A 23,436-nucleotide genomic window follows, 5' to 3' on the forward strand; every position below is an offset into this window, starting at 1 on the left:
GTATGCAGTAACACATTAAACTACTCATTTCTACAAAAATTTAGCTTGTGTGCATGGTCTGCTTCCTAAGACTGACCTGTAGAAATCCCAATGGGCTATCTTAGTCCACAATTAGGGATTTCTACAGATTAAGTTTTAGGGAATTTTTTTTAAGCAAAGGGTGTAATGTCAAGTAACCATTATCAGCCATTTTTGATGTCTCAGGATTTATTTCATTTTCTAGAGCTCGCTTAATACAATTCTCAATCCATAAAATTTATTTGGCGATCCTTTCTTTCCTTTAGTTTTATCCAGTTAATTCTGCAATTAGGAATTTAACAGTTAATTTTGCAGTTAGGAAATTTCTCTCTGAATTTAACGTAGATTTCAATCATAGTTAGAGTAATATTGGCAGAGCAAATTCACCTCTAGCCAGGGTGTTGTAAAGGAGTATTCTTTATTTCAGATCATCCCATAATGAATTCATTCAAACCATAATGATCAAATGCCTAGCTAGTGGCAACTAAAACAAATATAAAACTTAGACTTGATTAAAATGGTGCAGCCTTAAAACAGTGCAGACTTGGATACAAGATTATGTTCATGTTCATATACAGATAAATATATATACACTACAGAATTAAATATTTAACTGAGTTGTATAAATTAATTTCCTCTGTATATTTACTGCCTCATCTGTTCTGCTCCTGATGTCCCATCAAACCCAAGTTTTGCATTCTTAATCCTTAAATTGCTTCAAATGGATTCCTTTGTTGTTGTTCGTGTTGTTAAAACAAATTGCCATAAAAATGTTTCCTCCTTCTCCTTACAGATTTGGCATTTCTTCTCTGAAGCAATTGGGCTGGAGGCCAAAGCTCTAGAAGAATCAGTCCTGGATCAGTAACAAGTTTTCATACACAAACACACTGTGATTTTAAAGTTTATTACCACATTTCTCTACAGAGCTAGAAATGGGAGATTGCTTTCTTGGAATTTAGAGATTCCCGTTTTCCCACTGGGGTGCCCAATTCCTCATCCAAATTCCAAAAAGACAAAGGAAAGCAGATGTTTAAAGCCATTATGTTTTCTTCATGAAGAAAATGTGCTTCACGACATGATATTTTTTAAAACAACATTTATCATTGTTTACCCCCAAAATATGGACATTTATCTTCAACACAAAAATATTCTTATTCAAAATCTCATAGAGTAACCCCATAATATTCATGTTCTACAGCGTTTGTATCTTTATAGACTATGATGTCTTGCTGGATTTTGATATAGTTTTCCCCTTTTGTTGATAGAAGTGCAAATTTCAGATTAGGTTCTACTGTAATGCAATCTGACTAGATTTTTTTTCCCACAAAGCAGAAATCCAGAATAATACTACTGAAATAAAGCTTCTATGAGGCATGAGTAGCATATTTCATTGGGGAAAAAAAGAAGACAGATTTAGCTTTTTCATTGGAATATTTTGACTCTAGACATGACAGTTTGGATAGAATACTTAATTTTTTTTTGCAGAAAATTGAAACTTTTGTTTTGTTTTGTAATAAATTTCAGTTAGAATAATTTCAGTATTGCAGTAGGGATGTTGGTGGTAACCCAGAAAGCATTTTAACCAGCCCTCATTATTATTCAGGACTTTTTGTTGTAACTGGAGATTTCAGTAGTAACCATACCTTTGGGATAGGAGAGAGAACTTCAGTCTTCAGAAGCCTGACAGAGGACAGGTACAGTTTTTCAGACGTTATTATGGTGTTTTATGGGTTTATGGCATTTATATTTTAATTTTGTTTTGCTATGATAAAAATTATTTTGTATGGAAAACATATGTATGTTTGTGTTGTTGTAAAAGAGACAGGATTTACAATATACTTGACTTAATGTTGGTTCAGAAAATAGACACTTTGCTTTTCATAGCTTTCTCAGTCAAGCTATACTACTTTACAATACATTAACATAGTTTTTCATGTTTAATATCCTTGCGGGGGAGGCTGAATGAAAAGAAGGAAAAAAATTGCCCATGCTTAATAATATTAGCATTTAAGTTGTCCCACTAGACATTAAAATTTGCACCTCATTAAAGCAAAGATTGTGCTTGAAGGACGGATTGCAAGGAGGTAGGAGCAGGAGAGGCAATGAACACGTTATTGAAGTAAATGGGGTAAGACGGCTGAATTTTGCTTTTTAGAGTCTGATTTTTGTAAAATGTTTATTTGCATCCGACAAAGAAAAATCTTTAAAATGGAGCTTAAGTCCATATTAAAAGACAACAGTATTTACAATTCTTTTTTAAGCATTGGAGGCTTTGAGTGATGGCTTCCACAATGGTTGAATTAATATAATGTCAGTATTTTGATTAGTCGTTTGAGGGTTCTATCTTAGTTCAGAGATTAATAAAACAAAGAAGGTATAGTTGACATTTGACTAAAGCAACTTCAATTCCCTTTAGTAATTAATCTAAATGCTTTTATGGAGAGTTCCTCTAAAAACCTCACAGTAGTATTTTATATTTTCAAGTCATCTTCATAGACAGCTGTGGGTAGTTAACACCTGAAAGTCTGATCATTTCTAGAGAAAGTTTTGACCATAAGTCAAGCATAGGGAAATAGGTTAGATTTGAGGGTTTTTTTAGGTGTACATCGTATTTCCTTGACTACGTTTAGACATCTGGGATGCTCTACTGGATCCAAGACATTAGTGTAGAGCTATAAACCAGAATCAAACCTTGTCTTCATGTAGCAGCCCGAAAGGCCAACCAAGTGTATTGACTCCTGTGTGCAACCAATTTCCTATAAAGTTAGTTAAGTTTTTTTTTTTTTAATGTCTGTTATTAACTCTCCACACTGGTAAGAATTTGTCTTGGTGCCTGAGGTAGGTGTGGACTGATAGTCAGATAAGCAGTGTTCATTTAAGGCAAAGTCAAAAATAATGTGTAAGCTGGCTGTTCATCACTGTGCCCATATAGGATTGTCTTTTCCTTCATTCATTCATTTAGTAAATACAGACTTCACTCAAGTGATTTTGATGGCTAATACATTGTTTGTTTTATAAATTATGCATCAGTTCTTTCACTAGAGTGGTCTGAGCTTTTGACTCCTTGCTAACTGTACTATTAATTTATTTAGCTGCTACACCCTTGTTACAGGAAGGGAACAGGCAAGTGTAGAACCAGCTGGCATATTGTCTTCCTGTTCCAAACAGTCAGAGTACAGATAAATACTTAGCAGTTAATACTACTTCTAACCCTGAGATATGGTTCTAGGCCAAGTTTTCATGCACTAATTGTGCTGTTTCAGAAAAGCTTACCTCCTGGAAGCCATTTTCTGTTCACTGGAGTGGCTAAATAAACACAGTCTGTATGATTTGGCTCCCCAGACTAAATAATCTTTTTTGGATGCTTTGACTACTCAACCAATCCAGCTTTTTTAAAAGAAAATAAACATGACATTACGGACTGTGTTCAGGCTGAGAAAAGAGTACACTTTAGAATAAAATTTTCAGGAATTCAAAATTGAAAGCAGGCTTTGTCCAGTGTAATTTTTTTTTTTTATCTGGTGATGCCTGTTTGAGAAAAACTGCTGTTTGCAGACTCTCTTCTCAGCAACACCGATGCAAGGGAATGGATGGAGGTGAAAAACAGCAAAGGAATTCTGGGGTTTGGTATTGGGAAAAAGAAGAAATGGATTTAATTTATTTTCACTGAGGGATTGAGTATTTTTTCCAGGATTTTTTCTGACTTCATAGTGAGTAGATAGAGAGGATCAATACAGATTTAATCTGAAGATCTGGGAATATAAATCTTTTCTTTAAGTCATTATTTTTGACTAATCTTTTTTAATTTATGTGCTCTAATTATATAGCACATATTTCACATGAAGAACATAATGTGTGGAACTCTCATGTTTTCTTTCATGATCTTTTTGGTAAACTAGAAATTAATTTAGAAGATGTGAAATAAGAATGCATAAATTCTGGATTCAGATACTTTTATTCTTTAGAAAATTATGTCAGAACTTCATTTTAGCTTTCTAGTATGTGACCATTGGATAACTGAAAAAAAAAAAACCATTCCCTCTGGGCTGGAATTAATAATGGAAAAAATGTGAAACCAAGCATTTTCTTTGAAGAAATTTGATATGATTAGGGCCAAGAAGTTATCTCACTTATTAGAACACATTACACATATTCATATTCCCTCATTTCTAGAAATAAATACCCTGGAAAATAAGGCATTCAAGTCACCTGGCTAAACTTAGATAGTTCCTTTTCTTTTGCCTGAAATCATAGCCGTGTTTAAATTTTGTGAGAGCAATGAACTCCCTTCTCAACGGCTGATTTGAAATGACTGAGTTCCCTGTAGTTATATAAAATCTATCTGATGCTATCACAGATCAGACAACAAAAGAAAATGTATTATGAAAGGCATTCTACGTATACTATGCTCATTGGCTTTCTAGTGACTGATCTTGCTAAATCAATACTCACTACTGCAGGCAATCCTCTGCCATTTCTCACTGACTTTGGACCAAATCCAACCTTTATTTTTATATGTGTGGCAATGCAAGGACAAGAGATCTACGCACAAACAGACAAAAGAGAAATTTTATCCAGTAGGACCTAGTGAATGCCTATTGTTTGACACTTCTTTATCAATGTTCTACTGATTACCTTTATGATGAAGAAGAAAAGAAATAAGATTTTGGGCCATGGCAAGGACCAGGTTTATTTCCTGTTGTAAATCAAATAGCTAATACATCTATCAGGCAGGAAATGGGGCAAAAGAAGCAGCATTAAAGGCAATTGCTGCACAAAAATTGCAGAGGAAAAAGAAAGTCTAAATAGCACATGTAAAGAAACTAACGAGAGCAAAACTTTAATCTTGTCAAAGAAACCCTAGCTACAATAACCACAGTGAACTCAGTTTCCAAACAGACAGTCCCTGAAGGAAGAAGGAAATCACCCAATGACAGTTTTTTTAAAGGAAGTGCCCAAGTAGGTAGGATTCCCATCCCAATGTTTCTAAAACAAGTTATTTGCTCCTCAGACTCAAAAAGAAAAGCAGCTGTATATCCCCTAATGAGTTACACATTCTTAAATAAGATTCCTTAAATAAATACACCACCTGCCTTTAAATTTCTCTGCAGGGTTACTATGGTATCTTTTCTTTTTTTTATTTCCTTTTTTTTCCCCCTCATTTCCATTTGGGAAAAGTTAATGTTATCTCTGGACTTCTGCTCTGTGTATGTTCAAGTATTTTGCTCATTGAGTCAATGGAAATCTCCAGCACACAAGAAATATGAGATTAGACTCACTGGTTGGTTAGTTTTCTAATTATTCAGAAACACCTCAACTCAGGTTATATCACTGTTGTAAACTTGGATGGGCCACAAGTTATTTTTTGAAGACAAATTGCTATTAAAAAATAAAATAAAAAATTAAAATTAAATTGCTATTAAAAAATAAAATACATGCAGAAGATATCATTGAGCACTTTTTAAATGGTTGTTGTATCTTTTTAAAATGATCTGCCTTAGAATTATTAGGGGAACCAATCCTTCCCCCAGCTGATAGCCATATAGGTGGCCGTTTAATGAATTTCTATTTGACACATTTTCCATTTTTTGATCATGTTCTTACTATGTAAAGTAAAAGGCTTTTACAGCTCAGAGAAAAGTTTCAATGACAAGTACAAAAGACTAACAAGAGGCAAAAATCCTTCATATAACAATCCAAAGAAATCCCTCATAGCATAATGTCCACAGTGATGTCAGCTTCAAAACATGCTCCATTCTGATGAGAGGAAAAAGCCAATTAGACAAGTTATCCCAAAGCAATGTCAAAAGCCTACAAATTACAGTAGCTATAAAAGCCAATCCCAACAGACTTCTACAGACATGTAAATTAATGCCATTGAAAAGCAATGTAATCAGGTCTCATTTATCATAATGATATCTTCTGATATTATAATATCTGCTGAGACCTGATAGCAATCTATGTACATCATAGGCAGTTTATTTAAAGAGATAACAACTGCTACTCGAGCAGCTCTGAACACAGCTGTTTTAATTGACCCAAAAGTAAGTAGGGAAACTGAAATTCAAAAAGTGATCTATTACAGTATTTGCTTGGGCTAAACTAGAATCAACTGCACTCATTTCCAAGGTGTATGGGATAGACTAAAGAGCAAGAAGCTTTGCTTTTCCAAAATTACAACAGGTTTTAAATCTCTTTGGATTTTAACTTAATACAGGAAACACCTGAAAGCTCAGAGACACTGTGCTTAAAATATTTTTGAGACCATAGATAATAAATTATAGATTACTCTCCTGCTCTATGCTAAAACCATTGCTTCCAACTGCAGCCAATGATAATGCTCTTTCTGTACCATTCATGATAGATAAAGAAGTAATGGCTGAATTTTTTGGCTGTAACGAAGTTTATGACCCAGGGGTTCTCTCAGGGTGAAGCAATATTATGCTGTTTCAACACAATTTCAAAAGAACTGTTGAAAGAAAAGCCTAAACTATCTGAATGAATTAAAAAAGACAGAGTTGTCACAATCTTTTCTGTGTTTTTCTGCTACTTCCCTACTTCCCTGTGTATAAGTTTCAAACCAGACAACACTGTCTTACTGCAAGTGTCTGTCAGTGAAAAGAACAGAGCAAAGCAGAGGAGAAATAAGAATGACTCATTTTAACTCTCTCTCCAGTAAATTTTTTTTTCCTTACTGGTAAACAAAGCAAAATCAATTTCATCTTAGCCTTTAAAGAATTTAGTAACTGTGTTTTCTCACCAAGCATTTGGATCTTTATGTTTTTCCTCTGTGACATTTTTTGGTAGTAAGGATATGTGGCTCAACTCTCAGGGCTCTGTCAGATAAGCACTCACTGTAGCTCATCCATGTTTCTTACAGAGATTTCCACATCCATAGCTACCTGTGCCTAAGCCTCTGTTTGCTGAGTGACATGTTAAAGCAAACCCATTTTCACTGGTGATCAAACTCAAACACTGGATCAGAAACTGAAATATTGTGCCAGGGCAGAGGGCAGCTAGGAGGATAAGTGGAGGCAATGCCAATGTTGGCAAACCTGGATTTGCCAGAATCATCTTTGAGAGCACCAGTCAAAATAATAAGTTATAAATTATTCCAGACAAATATATATATTAAAAAAAAAAAAATATATATATATATATACACACACACACACACATCTTAAGGTAAGATATATAAGGTATAAGGTATACATCTACATCTTAAGGTAAGATGTCAGATTAGCTATGAGGGAGTGAGAGATGTTAACAATGTTTTTTATAAACATAAGAAATTAAAAACTTGTTTTCTGAATCCTGGATTCTGCAAATACAGGAGATTTTAAAAATCTGTAAAGATTTCTTTTAGAGATAGTTAAGACATTTGGGTTCACCTTATGCTGCTGTTTTAAAACAAATATGTCTGAAAATTCTTTTCCAGAACATTATTTGGTCTGTTTAAATTCAGCGCCTGTTGGTGCAAGGTAAACCAGGGTCAAACCAGCAGTTTCAACTTTTCTTATTCCAAATCCAGACTTGCCTTACAGATTTGATTTGGAAAATCTTATTTTACTCTGGTTTTCTCACGATTATCTGATTGGAATTTTAAGCCTTGGCACAAGTATTCTCTGAGAGCAGTGAAGAGATGGAACATATGCTTCCAAAAATACCTTAGGAAAAGACAGAACATGTTAAGAGGCCATAATTACTCACAGACAGAAATCTTTGCCTTTGGGGAAAATAGGCTTCCTGAATCTCATTCTGTGACAAATATTGACAAGCTCTGTGCCACACTGTGTTTTTCTGACACAATTTTGCCTAGAGAGTAGAACAGAGTAACACCAAATTAAGGAAAGATTGGATAATGCTGTCGTTCAGGAAGGAAAATCTTTCATTAGGGTCCTAGTAAATGAGAGTAATGTGCAATGTACACAATCTCATAGATAGCTTAGTCAGCCTCTGTCAGTGCACCTGGTTCTTTCTTCCACCCCTCTAAGTCATTGTTCATTAAAAAAAAAAGCAGGACCACTACAGATGTAAACTATGCACAACTACCATGGGTCGAGGCTTCCTGCACCCTCCTCTTGGCCTGTCCCTCATCATCCTTGCACACTCTCTCCTGTCTCACATGCTTGGTTAGTCTCATTGAAATGAAAGGTGCTGGTCAGGGATCACATCTGGTGCACACAGGTGGAAGGGAGACACAACACAGGGAGTGAGGAGGTGAGGGCAAAGGGCCATCAGCTGTAAGAAAAAGCATGATCTTGCTAATTGGTACACAAATTGGGCATACACACTGGGATCAGAAGATTTCTGAAAGAAATTTTCATTGAAAGCTATGAATATCTGTCCCTTAATAATCGAACATTTTAGCAGTGCTGGACAAAAGCCTTACATTTCTGATGATTTGTATTTTTAGGCTATATAAATTGGCTACTGATGTTTTGTTAACTGAATCAGCTACCCCAAGACATAGCAGGTAATTTCAGATAAGTCACCTAAACTTTCCTTGTCTGTATATCTTTATTTGCCTTCTCTAGTCAGATTGCAAGTTCTAAATGTACCTATATGTACACATACCTGAATACCTCAAATTTTTAGATTGCAGTCCTTACTGGCATTTGTACAAACTAGCCAAATACAAATAACTCCTGACATGTTTAATCAAAGAATCAATCATAGAATCATATAATAGTCTGGGTTGGGAGGGACCTTTAAAGGTCACATTATCCAGACGTCCTGCAGTGAACATGGACAAATTCCTTTTTCTTCTATTAAGCTGCCAAGTGGTCCAAGAATTGGAGATTTCTGATTATGTTTTACTTTACTTATCAGAGATGGCCTTGGTTTTAGCTTCCCTATTCACAGGTGAAAACACAATCTTACTCCATGTAAGTGAGGATCACCAAGTCAAAAATAACTATGTTTTTTCACCTACCTGTATATCTGGCAATATAAAATCTTGCTAAAATTTACTACCTATATCAGTCTATATTTCTGGCAGTGTGTCACCTCGATATGGATGAATTAAACAACTTTCTCTAACCTGGAATTTTGTGTTTTGGTTGTTGGGGCAATCTCATGAGGTAAAATTCATGGGTTTCATTAAGGCCCAACAGTTTAGATTTTTTTTTTCCTCAAAGCATACTAAAATCTTATTCAGTAAAAGTCTATTTATGAATCATATATGAGAAATTACTATTTACTTAGTAATAAAGAAATAAAAGTAAATCCTATGCAATCTGGAAGAACTTCATTCTTGATTTATGGTTATAAGTACTCAGTAAGGTGAAATACAAAGTATCTTTAAATATTTTGTAATATTTGGCTGAAAATCTATGTGATCCTGGTGCTTGCTTTAAGTGCAGAGATGGAATTTCTTCTATTTCTGTCTGGTATGAAGAGCATAAATGCATGTAGACTGAATTTTCTGGTGTTTGTGTGCGTATATGCACTTGGAAGACAGAGATTATCAAGAAAGTGTTTATATGTATATGTTATATATATTTTTGTATAGGTACTTTCAGATATACAGCACTAGCATAGTTCTGATTCAAAATATGAGAATGAGGAATATTATCTTACATTGATAACTTTCCATTTTCCTCAATCTGTGCCTCCCTATATAAAACAGATGGTTTGATATTTTGTAGTGAGATAGTAAGCATTCCCTTGTCCCAAGCCAAATCTGCCATCGGCAAATTCATTCCTGCTGTAAATTATAACTCAGTTGTCAAATTAAGAATGTGACGTTATATGAGACCTTGTAGCACCAAGCAATAATTTACTCATCCCTATGATTTTATGTTACTAATTTTTGTTGTGTCCTTCAGACAGATGCCTTTCCCATGCTGTGAGGTTAAGAGGCACACTTCTCTCTGCTCCCATTTCTTCTTTGTCACTAAGTTGATTTACTCTTCCCTGGATTTATCTGTTCTTGAGGCATGTTTGCTCAATCCCACTGAGAGTAACATCTTTCTGCCCTTGGACTTAAGAAAAGCCACTGAACTTCTACTTCACAAGAAAAAGAAGAGAAATACATGATCCCACTAAGGTATCCAAATGGTTCTAATGTATTATTCTTTATTTTTCAAACACTATTGCTTATTGGTATGCATAAGAACAAGGCACGTCTCTTTTCTAACAACAGCTATTAAACTGAAAGAATATCATAAGAAGACAACGTATAAGTAAAATGATAAATTTTGAGCAAATAAACTGCTCAAACAATCAGAAACTATTTTTAAGTTTGGAAGCTGGAATATTCTCTGCCTTTAGTAATAGTACACAAGTATAAATGGAGCTTTACACAATAGTAAAAACCTCTATGAAATAATATTTTCTAAGACAATAAGAATTATTAATTATGGTTCCTAATAAAAAGATATTAAAAAACAATTTATGGGAGGGAAAATATACAAATAACAGTAGCATCTCTATGATGTGCTCTTCATAAATTCAAATACCTCCCATTGATATCTCTATTTTTATACAGTGGGAAGGGTCTAGCCTGTAGCCCAGCCTAGGGTCTAGCCTAGTACTTACCAATACCAGGTAAGAGATATGAAAGAAGGGTACAAGGTTTTCAAACTCATACCCATCTAGCAACCAGCATTACCTCACAAGCACATTGGAATGAATTTATTACAGCACCATACAAGAAGATCAAATTGAAATTTTGTCTTCTATGGTCTTTCATCCTTCATCAGCTTTTTGCCATGACAAATTCTATTCCCCTATCAAACAGTTTATGTCAGAAGAAAGTACTATTTTGTGAGGCTGTTTGTATGAGATCCCATGCCCAAAAGGCAATGTGGATAAGATGCACCAATGATAGTTCTTTATTCTACTGTTTCAAGAGACTGCATTCTCAAGCACCCATATGCTATATCACATGAAATATTATTCTCAGTTTTGTGCTATAAAATCTCCCCACTTACAGATCATGTTAGGCCTACACATTTCTTAAAATATTTTGAAATAATTACATATCTTATGACTCATGAGAGCCTCAGGGAACTCCAACATGGAGTGTGATGCAGACTGCACAGTCTGCACATGGCCAACTTGCTCCAAAGAGGGCTAATGTCAGGCAATGTAAATAAGCTGTTACCCTAAGACAGCTGCCACCAAAGCCATAGCCTGGCTAAGACTTAAGTCAATGCCTGGCTTTCTTTTTTGGGTAGCACAGACATAGCTCATGTAGTGACATAGTTGTGTTGTAGAAGTGCTTCCTGTCCCACTACAAAGATCCAAATAAAGGGGAAGTGTCTTCCAGTACAAAACAACCTCTCTTACAACTTTCACTCTCAAATGCCTCCTGTTCCACACATCATATCCTCATTTCCTCCCAGTCCAGTGGTCCTATTTTGCCAATCCCTCTTATCCCAGCCCATAAGTTTTCCTTGTTTTTCCTCAGCACTGAATTTTAGTGGAGATGTAATGCTCCTTTTTCACTGTGCCAGATGAATCAAGATGCATGAAACCAAGAGAAAGACCCAAACATGGATGTAGCCTTGAGTTTTAGCACCACAGCAGCTGAGGGAGAAGATATCTGCATAGTATTCAGTAGGAAGATAGCTCTTTGCTTGTAGACTTGACTTTTCACATTGTTAGGAAATGTCTTTCACAGGCTTCATTTTTGTGTGGAGCATGGTGCCTTCAGAAGGTGAATGTAAGGTAGAGAGAGTATTAGGACTACACTTGGTCTGGAGACCCAGGAATCAGAGGTCTGAGTGGTATCTGACCCCTGAGGAATCAAAGTCTGAGTGGTATCTGACCCCTGAGGCATCCGCTCCTTTATAGTGCTTTAATGCTAAATACTTAAATGAAACAAGAGGTAAAACAAGATCAAAAGCACAGGCACAGGACTGAGTTCAGTTCTGAAGTGTTCTCATCATAGGTGAAGTCTCAGGATGGCAATTACATAGTGACTGGGTTTTCTGAATTCTTTGCATTCTTTTTTTGCTTTGTTTTATTTTAGCTTTGGACTTAACAAAACTACTGGTAATTTCATAGGACTTTCTGTTCATCCTCAATTTAAGCCATTGATTTTCAAGGGAATTATAATAAAAATGTGTATTTTTAACTAAATGAAAATCTATGCTATGCAAATATCAATGATTCTACCTTGAAAGTTATTCATTCATTTTTTTTTTATAACTACCAGGGGAACAAAATTTTAAAAGAAAAAAAGAAAATAAAATTTCAATAAAGAAAGGGATAAAAACAAAAAGAATGAATCAAGCAAGCCTGCCCCTCAACCGAAAAAAAAATATACATAAGCCAGCCAACTGAGAAATCAAATTTCATTAAGAATCAAATAGAACTAGTATGTTGGAAGTTTTGGATCCTAAGTCTAGACATACTTAAGGTTGAAAAATAAAATACTGTATTTTGTTATTCATCCAGCAATAGTCCTGGTGTACTTAACTTAAAGCCACATTTATCAGCTGTCTCTTATACAGAAGTGCTGCATTTAGCTTGCAGTGATTCAAATGAAATATTTCTCTCTTTATTTGTAATATCTGAGTCACTCTTCTATTATTAGACTTCTGTTTTAGTTAAATTAAATTAGAAATTTTTATTTCATGCCATTTGAAATAAATACTAAACAAAAACTTCTTGCCTGAAGTGTGTTTTTCACAGTATAGAAGACAGACAAAGGAAGCTGAATAGCACCTTAAATCTATGGGCATGAAAAGCAAACCACAGTGTCAGAGATCTAAATCAGACCAGGACATGCAGCTTGGAGTCTAAATCAGACATAGATAATGCATGGAGTTTGTTAAAACAGAATAGACAAAACCAGTCACAGTGATGGATGGACAAAACCAACTACAGACTTTGAGTGTCCTCACTAACCTTAAGCGCACTCACAGGTTAGAGTGGATGACCACTTAAAAGTTTTCTGTATTCCATCCAAGGAAACCTAGATGACCTTAGGCTCAATTTTACTTTTTAATAGCTAAGTAAATAATAGAAATCATATATTATTTTAAGTAAATTGTCTGGATTACTTCTGTTTTCAAGAATATAAACGTTTCATCATGTTTGGAACAGGCACTTCTGGCATTGAGTTCAATAGGACATTTTAGAAGTTCAAATTTTATTTGTGTTCCCAAGTCAGGCATGGAAAGAGCTACACATAAAAACACAGCATGGAAAGCATAATTTTGTTTCCCAACTTTCTCTTCATGTTGACAATAAGTAGCAGATGTCATGTGCTGATTATGATTTACAAAGATTGGCAGAGAGAGTGGAGTTTGAAGCTGTACAAAATGGCCTCTATCCTGCCTCATTTTAGTGTATTATCTCCCATTACATGAAGTTATCTTTCTAAAGTAAATGCTGACATTGTCCATATGTGAAAAACTATGCGCTAGAAGGCATTTTTCTATTTTCTGTTTGCCTTTTAGGTGTTTCTAACTTCAGAGAAGCAACCAGCATCATCCACAACTGTTAGAGGAACATCAAACTGAACAGCCCTTGGCTTCTGAAGTAGAAACTGTTTAGCTCTGGCTTTAGCAAAGAATATAAAATTGGATGTTGATTCCTAAGTATCTCAAAAGTACTTATAACTGTGACAAGCTCTGCCACTTGTGCTGAAGTGTAATAATAAAGAGCAAACAAACCTAAAGACCTTGGTGTCTGCCAGAGGTAGATGCAATATGTCAAATATCTACTTATGATAAGACTTTTCTAAAATACTGATGCATCCATGATAACTACTGGAGACAAAATAGTCCCATTTTCCTCCAAGATAGAAAAGTCTGCACTTTTCTCCCTGTCTTAAATATCACAGCCTTGTGGCACATTACTTTCTCAGTGCATAGATGGTGCCCTGTCTCATTTGCTGAATCTAATCCTCTGAAAAGCTCATGTGATTTTCAGCTTTGTCCAAGTATTTTCTGAAAGTATCTAATTTTGTCTTGATGAAAATGTAATTTCTCAGTTCACTAGTACAACCATTCACTTTAGCCATTCCTTCTCTAATTTTAAAGATTATGTCTTTTTCTGATCTCATTATTATTACACTTGTCATTCAAAATGAGAGGAGGAGGGAAAGAATTGGAATTATGACTCCCTGATGAATTCCATCTGTGCTTATGGAAATCAGTGATGTGATGTTCATTTTAAAGTCATCACAGCAAAAATAGAAGTCAATTCAAGAGCAATAAAATACCCAAGTTTGGAAGGCAAACATCATGAAACTGAGGCAAATATTTTTCTTCTTATCAGCAAGTACTACTGCTAAAACTAAGAACCATAGACACAACAAAACCATGGTAAAGAAAATAAAAATAAAAAGGAAGGAAGGAAGGAAGGAAGGAAGGAAGGAAGGAAGGAAGGAAGGAAGGAAGGAAGGAAGGAAGGAAGGAAGGAAGGAAGGAAGGAAGGAAGGAAGGAAGGAAGGAAGGAAGGAAGGAAGGAAGGAAGGAAGGAAGGAAGGAAGGAAGGAAGGAAGGAAGGAAGGAAGGAAGGAAGGAAGGAAGGAAGGAAGGAAGGAAGGAAGGAAGGAAGGAAGGAAGGAAGGAAGGAAGGAAGGAAGGAAGGAAGGAAGGAAGGGAGGGAGGGAGGGAGGGAGGGAGGGAGGGAGGGAGGGAGGAAGGAAGGAAGGAAGGAAGGAAGGCAAAGAAAAGCAAACATTCTCCCAAAAACATCAGCAGATTCTTATTCCTGTTTCTTGTTTCTTTCATGCAACTGCATGATTTTCCTGCCAGTTAAACCACTTTCAAATAATTACATGTTTTATAGGTTGCCAAAGAATAATATTTTGCACCAAATACAATACAGCTAGCTGTCCAAACAATAAGAATTTACACAATAGTAAGTCATACCAAGATAGACAATTTTTAATTATGCTATTAATTATTTACTATTACAATTCTAAAATTTACACAATAGTAAGTCATACCAAGATAGACAATTTTTAATTATGCTATTAATTATTTACTATTACAATTTTAAAATTTCTTTCTCTGAGCAAGGGGAATTCAGAAAACCTATCTATCTTTCCCATGTCTTCTGAGTTGTGAAATTCAATCTATTTGCACAAAAGGTCTAGGTTCTTACCATGGTATTTGAAGACCAAAAGCAAAGTTGGACAATAACCAATCCATTTGGTATCCTCCAGTGAGGAGAGAACTCTGTTTTCTATAGTAAATTAATTTCCTGAAATGGAAGGTATTTTATTTCTAGCTTTCCTATGATATAGTCTCATTCAAAGAGGCAAACACACATATATGCACATTAAAAAGTACAAATTTAGCAACAAAAAAATATGTCACATATGTCCCAATATGTATATGCCTACAGCCTTGAGCATAGATTTTTCCCATTTCTATCTCATTTTCTTTTTGAATGGCTATTTTCAAATCATTAAATTTAAAACCTGATTTAAAGAAAACCCCAAAATTTACTGAAGGTCCTATTCTCAGTGCTGCGGAAATTGAAATCCAGCAAAGAAAGAAGAATAGTTGCTTTAATCTTCTGTGTAGGAAAAGCATCAAGTCAATGCTGATTCCAACCTTCTGATAATGAATATACAAGTACATGGAGATAATACCTATAGCAAAACAAGGTTGTGCAGAGATACAGAGATCTCTTCTGACCCCAGTTCAGAAATAAATTCTATGTAAATAATACTATTAGCCACAGCTCTTTAGACACTTACACCATAAAATTTCTTAAGGTTGAGTTTAATTGTCTAACCCTGGAAAAGTAATAGAGCAATTATCTATATATAAGTGGTTTATACTAAGCAGTGAAAGAATCATAGTCAAGTGCACAGTAACAAAAAGTATCACCACTGTGAGGCTTACGGTAACATATTAATTAAATTGCTATTATCGTCTAACTTAAAATGTGTGATATCAGTTTCTATCTTTTGCTTTTGCCACAGTCCTATTCACTTTTGGGGTGATGTACCTATGGAGCCATTTCTATATGAATTTCATTATGGAGAGATATATTAATCTTTAGGAAGGTTTATCTTAAAAACATGGATAATTTAGTTACAAGTGGAATGAAGATTTTACAGAGAGCTGTTTGCTTCTCCTTGACTTGATGATGTTTATATGAAGATCTGTATTTTATGACCTCTGATCACTCACCAGTTAGAACAAATGGTTGCATTATGTGTAAATGTGGCTGAGCCCAGCTTTGTTAGGTCCCTGTAAAGCAAAAGACTTAGCAATACAAAAAATGGTGGTGGCTTATGCCTTTGGAAGTTTGCTGTTACCCAAGTCAAAATTACCTTGTAGCATGTCAAGACATACTGCAAAATCTTGGTGAGTAAATGTCTGTGTTCACAGTTTGAAAACCAGGTTCAATAATCTGAGGAAGCTTTTGGAAGAAGCAGATAAAGTCACAAAAAAGTAAACAAATATAGATATGATATATGGTGTATATATTACATTTGTGTATCCATCCCTTTGTTAGCAGTATATTATGACATTGAAGGGGAAAAGATTTTATTTAGTTTCTTGATTTTCTGCCTTACCTTCAGTATAAGCAGAGAAAATAGACTACTCAGATGCAGTTTTGTTTACAAGCACTTACTTGCACTCAATGAGATTGCAGTCACTAAGCTTCCCTTCTCCTGTATTGGAATGGCTTTTCTTTTTTGTTATGTAAATAACTGCAAGGTATATATATCAAATAAGTAGCTTTTGCAATCTCTCAGGTACACCAAATACCTAGTGTACCTCTGCAAACTTCTGTTTTCTTACGTTAATGAGAAAAGCCAGTCTATTGTGTTACATATAAAATACCAATAAAAGCCTTATGTTGTTGGACTAGGGAATGAGCACTGCAGGGAGACTTTAACTGCCTTAGTCTGTTGGTAATATTTAAAAACAGTGTTCTCTCCAGTTTGACAACCTAACCACAGGAAAGGAAAAAAAAGTTATTGCCCTTCCATACAGAAATCTCCATCTGGGGGAAAAAACCCAACAAAACAGTGTTGTTTGAGAGCATGATTCTTTTACCATATAGTAACTTTCTTCTGATTAGAAGTCACTTCTCCAGAGAAAGAGAAAATCTAAAGCATCTGGATCACCTCTCTGGCATAAAATCACAGAATTCTTCTATGAACCATTCATAGAATGTGACTGCTTCTATGAACCATTCACAGAATCGTAGAATGGCATAAAATCATAGAATGGCAAGGGAATAAAAAGGCCAGGCACAAATATAAAGACTCAAACCATTCCTTGGGAAATGATGAGCAAAGTACTTAAACCTGTACTTGACATTTAGCAGTGTTTGAGTGTCATTGATTGTAATTAGTGCATGTGCATGCTTAATGAGCTCATATTTCAAAGATATTCCTAAATAAGAATATTTTCATCTAATGTTTGTTGCTACACACATAAAGACTGAGGAATATGAATGAAGCAAGGTTTTCAGAAAGAGATAATTCTTGATACAACTGAGAAAATTTGTCATTTGATAGAGAAGTCTCCTGAGTTTTGGAAAAAACTCTGTAAGATTATCTTCTTTGTCTGACTGTATCAATTGTTTTTATAAGAGATATTATCTTCCTACAAACCATTCTGCAATGAGACTTCAGCGTTTCATTCTATTCTGAAAAGGGGCTCTGTGCAAAAGCATTAATACTCCAGAAATTTCTATTTCATGTGTACACAATCATTTCTACAAAGAAAGAGGATGTTTATCCTTCAAGAGCAAGTACATCTGGAGCTCCTGTTTTTGTTTTTTCTCTGATATTGTTAAAAGAACATTGCACTTTGTAAAGATGAGGGTTTAACTGTGTACGTTGTACTAAGGTTTTGGTAAGGTTCAACAGCAATGTTAGTAGTTCTGAAGCATGAAAGCATCAATGGCATTGTAAGATGGGTTCTTCGTACACTTGTACACTGAGTTAAATGGCTCATTGCATCTCCTTTGTGACTGCAAGCCCTACTCTTGAGTTTTTTAATTTTTTTTTAATCACATTCAGTAGCAGGTTGGTATTTTACACAGCTGGAATAACCTCTGCTTTCAATAACTGGGTTTTTCCTTCTCCTCTATCAAAACTATACACACTCTTTGCACAAAATTTTATAGAGAGTGAGTTCAAAAAATTCACATATGATCTAAAGTTTCTAATTCTAGACATATGCTAGCAATTAATTTTGGAGAAACTTCTATAAAATTAAAATAGTATTAATGTAATAAAATAAATATAAATCCAAATATGTATAGTAGCACTCTAACTTCATCATTCATAACTCAGGAAAGCAAATAGTGAATGATTTGCTGTTGCCACAGGAGACCAAAATCTCAACCACCAATTAATTATAGGCATAGTAGTGACTGGCACAGAAAGCCAGGTTGTGCATTTATTTTTCCTATATTTTGTCAATTGGGCTTTTTGTTTGCATAACCGTGGGATGGCATGAAGCCAGTTCATTGTAGATTTGGACAGAATCCCTTGGGCTTTTTCCAGTTCTATAAAAGGTGAACTGAAGCATGTTCAGTTTCACAAAGCTGCAGGAATCATATTTTGGTGCTGCAAACAAACTCGATGCTCTTAGCTAAAGCATGATTCTGGGTCCCTGCTACTGTGTCCACACAGGTAAACAAGATGGACGGAGATAAATCACCATGCGCAAAGCCAAGTGACTTGTACCAGGTCAAGGCTCATGCTCCCTATTGAATGCTCATTCCAGAGAGAAAGCTGGTTACAGGGAACCACAGCAGAGCCAGGGAGGGAGCTGACAGTTCAGTGGGGCAGTTAACCAGTTGTGTAATTCTTGGGTTTGTTCCATAGAATCATGGAATGATAGAATTGGATTGGAAAGGACCTTATATATAATCTGGTTCCATGCCTCCTGCCATGGACAAGGAACTTCCCACTAGACCAGGTTGCTTGAAGCCCTAACTAACCTCACCATTAACACTTCTCTAGATGGGACATCCACAATTTCTCTGGGCAATTTGTTCCAGGGCCTTACCATCCTGAAAGTAAAAAATGTATTTCTAATATTTAATCTAAGCATACCGTTTTTTAGTTTAAAATCATTCCCTCTACTTCCATTACTACAAGCCCTCATAAAAAGTCCCTGTTCAGCTCTTCTGTAGCTCTGTTAGGTACTGGAAAGCTGCTGTAAGGTCTCCCATGAGCCTTCTCTTCTCCAGACTGGACAATTCCTATCTCTCATAGGGAGAGGTGATCCAGCTCTCTGTATTGCATCTGCATGTCAAGGCATTGGTAGAGGGTGGGGTACAGGGGTGATTTCTGTAAGAAGCTGCCAGAAGCTTTCCCTGTGTCTGAAACAGCCAATCCCAGCTGACTTCAGAATGGTTCCACTGCTGGCCAAGTCTGAGCCAATTAGAAATTATACTGTCTCTGTGATAACATATGTAAGAAGGAAAAAATGTTATTGCACAGATGTATTTGTGGTCAGAGAAGAGCAGAGTGAGAATATGTGAGAAGAACAGCCCTGCAGACTCCAAAGTCAGTGGACAAGGAAGGGGAGGAGATGCCCTACACATCTAAATACTGAATATGTAGGTTGGGCTTACAGAGATTTCAGCCTAAACTCCCAATCAATATAGGTCCAAATAGACCAGGTATGTCTGGCTGAGTCTTCTGTAAACTGAGGCATGGAGATTGCAGGTTTTCTAAGCGACCTGCCACATCCTGATACACATGGCAAAAAAAAATTCTGCAAATTAAATTTAATAAAGATTTAATTAATCTAATTAATTAATCCTGTGCTCTATTTTATGTCCATTGCCCCTTATCCTTCCACTATTTGCTTCGGAGAAGAGGCAGGCTCCAGTTTCTGTACATTTGCTTCTAGTTACCCATGGAGAGAGCAAGACATTCTTTAAGTGTTCTCTTCTTAAATTTGAATAGATTTAGCTGTCTCAGCCTCTCATCATATCCTATGTGCTTCAGCCAGCTGACCTTCTTGGAGTTCCTCCAGCATTACATTACTGAGTGTACTACTGCTTTTCCTCTGTTGGGAGCTCTAAAACTGGGCACCGTACTCCCAGAAGTGGCCTCACAATTGCTGAAGAGAGGAGAAGGATCTATTCCCCTGGCAAAACTGCTGATCCCAGCATGTGCTGTTGCGTGAGATCATTCCATCAGGAATGCAAATCGGAAATGGATCCTCAAATATATCTAAAAAAGCAAACCTTATTTCCCACCAGAGTTTTTGGGCTTGTTAAAAGAGACCACTAAATTAGTTAGACTAGATTCATCTGTGCATGCAGTATCTACCGCATTCCATTCTGGAATATCTATGCACCAGTATAGATATATCAACAGCACCAGTTATAGAGCAGAACTGTCAGAAGCGCAGCACAATACCTGTTTTCATATTTTCATTTCACTGGACTGAACACAGCACTTCATGGATATTGAATGGGTTTCACCAACAGAAATTCCATGCATATGCTGTGCCCCATGCAGTGCGCATAGATCCCACAGAGCACACATAGTAATGGAAACATACCTGCTTATAACTGAGACTGCTCCATTATGAATTCTGATTCAAAATGCAATGGAGTCAGCAGGCCCAGAACTGTGCTCCTTCAAGCAATGATTCAGTTGACAGCTACAAATGATATTTAACTATGTGGGAAAAGCCAAATATGTTCACAAATACTTGCAGGACCAGCATAGCAAATAAAAGTTGATAGCAGAAACTTTGTGAATAAAGACTCAGTATTAGAGCAGAGGCATCAAGGGTATAAAACAACACCCAAATGGTCATTGAACAAGTTTTCAGCTTTGTGAGCAGGTAGAATCAGTATTAGAGCATAAAAATAGGAGAAGGAACATGTACACAACAAAAGTAACACAGTCTATGCAAAGTGAAAATGCAAAGTAGGTAATGGGAAGATCGAAGAGACATTTATAGGAATTCATGAGTAAGGATGAAAAACACCACTACTTATTTGCAGCTGGTCCTTCTCCCCCTGGAGGAGAAACAACTCAGCTTTTAGAGTTGCTCTTCACTATATTTTGCTTCTGTGACTGAGAAATCCCACATGAAATGCTAGGCTTTATTTCACTATTGAGTTAAGCATGCTAGCATTTGAAAGAATGGTTTGTGTTTGTGCTCTTTAGCATGTGTGCACATGTTTTTTCTGTTCCAGCCTTCATGGGAAGGTGGCTGATATCTCAGCATGAGTCACAGTCAGCTCCTATGGCAAATATCTGCACACATGTGGTCTGCAACATGCTGAACATTCCAGTGTGCTGCATGAAAGTGGACAGTAATAAGAATGGTGATAATTACAGTAGTGAGCTGGTGAAAAGACATCTGTCAATATAGCAACATCTTTGCTGATCTTTCTCATGTTCACAAGGAAATCTGAGCAGTTTGTTGCCACAGAGACATTTGGTGTCAGTAAGCCACCTGTAAAACACACTTGGACAGGGGGATGAAGAATTTAAATGTTTGAATTTTAACAGAGGTGATCTACCCTTGTTCCTTCAGAAAGCCTATGGTAAAAAAATATACTGGTACATTAAAAAAAAAAAAAAAACAACAAACTTGGTTTCTAAAATGCAATTGAAGCAAAAATGGAGGTTCAAGAAAGTAAATCAAAATCTGAATGTCTTTAGGTACATGAAATTGGTCATTATTGCTTTTTTTTAATCGGAGGTACCTGGACGGAGTTGTTATTCTATACTTATAGCATGAGAAAATCCACAGAAGACATCACTTCTTATCTGTGCTTGAGTTTGAAAATACCAAATACACTGAAAATCAAGACCTGATCGAAGGACACTGACCTCAGATGTCTCTGTTGAAAATAGAGGCTTATTTAAACAAAATTTAGAGAAAAATCATAACCTAGGCTTTGATTTGCTTTTCTTCAGTGGAGGATACCTTTCCTTTCTGACTGCAGGAGTTTAGGATACGTAGCTTCCCTTTCTTTTGCATAAGCCATTGTGAAGAAGACCTTAAATATCCTCTTCGATACAGACATAAATCCATTAGACCAGTTTTCTGAAAGGATAAATGGCAAGAACTTAGATAACAGTTTTATATTTGTAAATCTTGATTTAAAGTTGTTTTTCAGATTTCTGAAATCTTTTTGTTTATTCAGAACATTCTTCCCTTCTGCCTCCCATTACTTTTAAACTGTAGCTGTCTGAAGCTTTCCTTAGTGCTTATTCATGACTGCACTGGCTTTCAACTTTCTCTTGATATTGAAATGGCTAAACTCTGAGTTTATAATGTATGATTTAGATTTAGATTTTTTTTCTTTCTTAAGAGGAGAATAAAGATTAAAAGAGAGCACAGCTGCAGGAAGCATTGAAACCCTGAGTACTTTGTCATTTTGAAATCACCCTCCAATTGCCACATATATACATAATAAAATCTGATTCTCTGTTGTCACATTTATTATTTGACTGAATTTCTTACATAATTCTCATTACTGATGTCATTACTGAGTAGCAGAATCACAGTAATCTGTAACTAACATGATAAACTCTCATGAGCACAATAAATAAAAATAAAGATAATCATTCTGTGAGTAGGAAAGAAAAAGTGATAGGAATAATGGTAGCTAGAAATGAGCTATGAGGGGGGAGTGCTATAGACTGTTATTCATATTTATTATCTTTCACGAAGCTCCCACATGCATTAGGCCCTTAAAGGTGAGAATGCTCAAGGTATATGAGATGCAAATAGATTGGCAGAGGGTAGGAATATTTGCAGTGCCTTCCTAGCGTATTTTAATTTCCTTCTTTCCAGCCTATCCTTACTGATAGGTAGATGTTAGTACTGATTCTAGTTTAGAGAGCTCTGTGATGGAAGAGTCAGGATTACCCTCATTCGTTGTTAAGCAACAGTTGTTAAGCAACAGTACATAATAAAGCTGCTCTGCTGCAGAAGCGTGGTACACCAGACATACTGTCTGTTATTAAATGGCTTCTTAATATTGGAACGAGCATCGGGCTTGATTTTATGTTCTGCTGCATTGATATAATACCAGTGAATTCGTACATGTTATAGCATTGAAGTACACTGACAGGCAATTTAAATCCCAAAGTTATAGAAGGGTAAAATATGCTGGGTAAAAAAAAAGGTAAGCAGTGTCTTTGTAGAAATGTAATTCCTTGTTGTTTTGCAGGTTTTTTTAGTTTCTTCCCAAAATAAATTAATATTTCCCATAAGTCAGATTTTCTAAAACTCCATTTTTTAAAAATATATTGTGTGACTTCCTCCAAATCCAGCTTTTGCCTAGGAGACAAGAAAAATCAAATTAATAATTTTGAAATTCATGTTTAATAAAAATGAATCCTATCCAAGCAGATGGGACATAGTATAGCATTTTTTAAGTGAGTTTTTTTAGTCTCCAATATCTAGCCACTTTGCTCCCCCTCTGGGAATTTTAGCTAATGATAGGCTATGGAGAAAATTCAGTAATCATTCTGTATTG

The sequence above is a fragment of the Anomalospiza imberbis genome, chromosome 2 (genome assembly GCF_031753505.1).
Source record: "Anomalospiza imberbis isolate Cuckoo-Finch-1a 21T00152 chromosome 2, ASM3175350v1, whole genome shotgun sequence".
In the NCBI taxonomy this organism is placed as follows: domain Eukaryota; kingdom Metazoa; phylum Chordata; class Aves; order Passeriformes; family Viduidae; genus Anomalospiza; species Anomalospiza imberbis.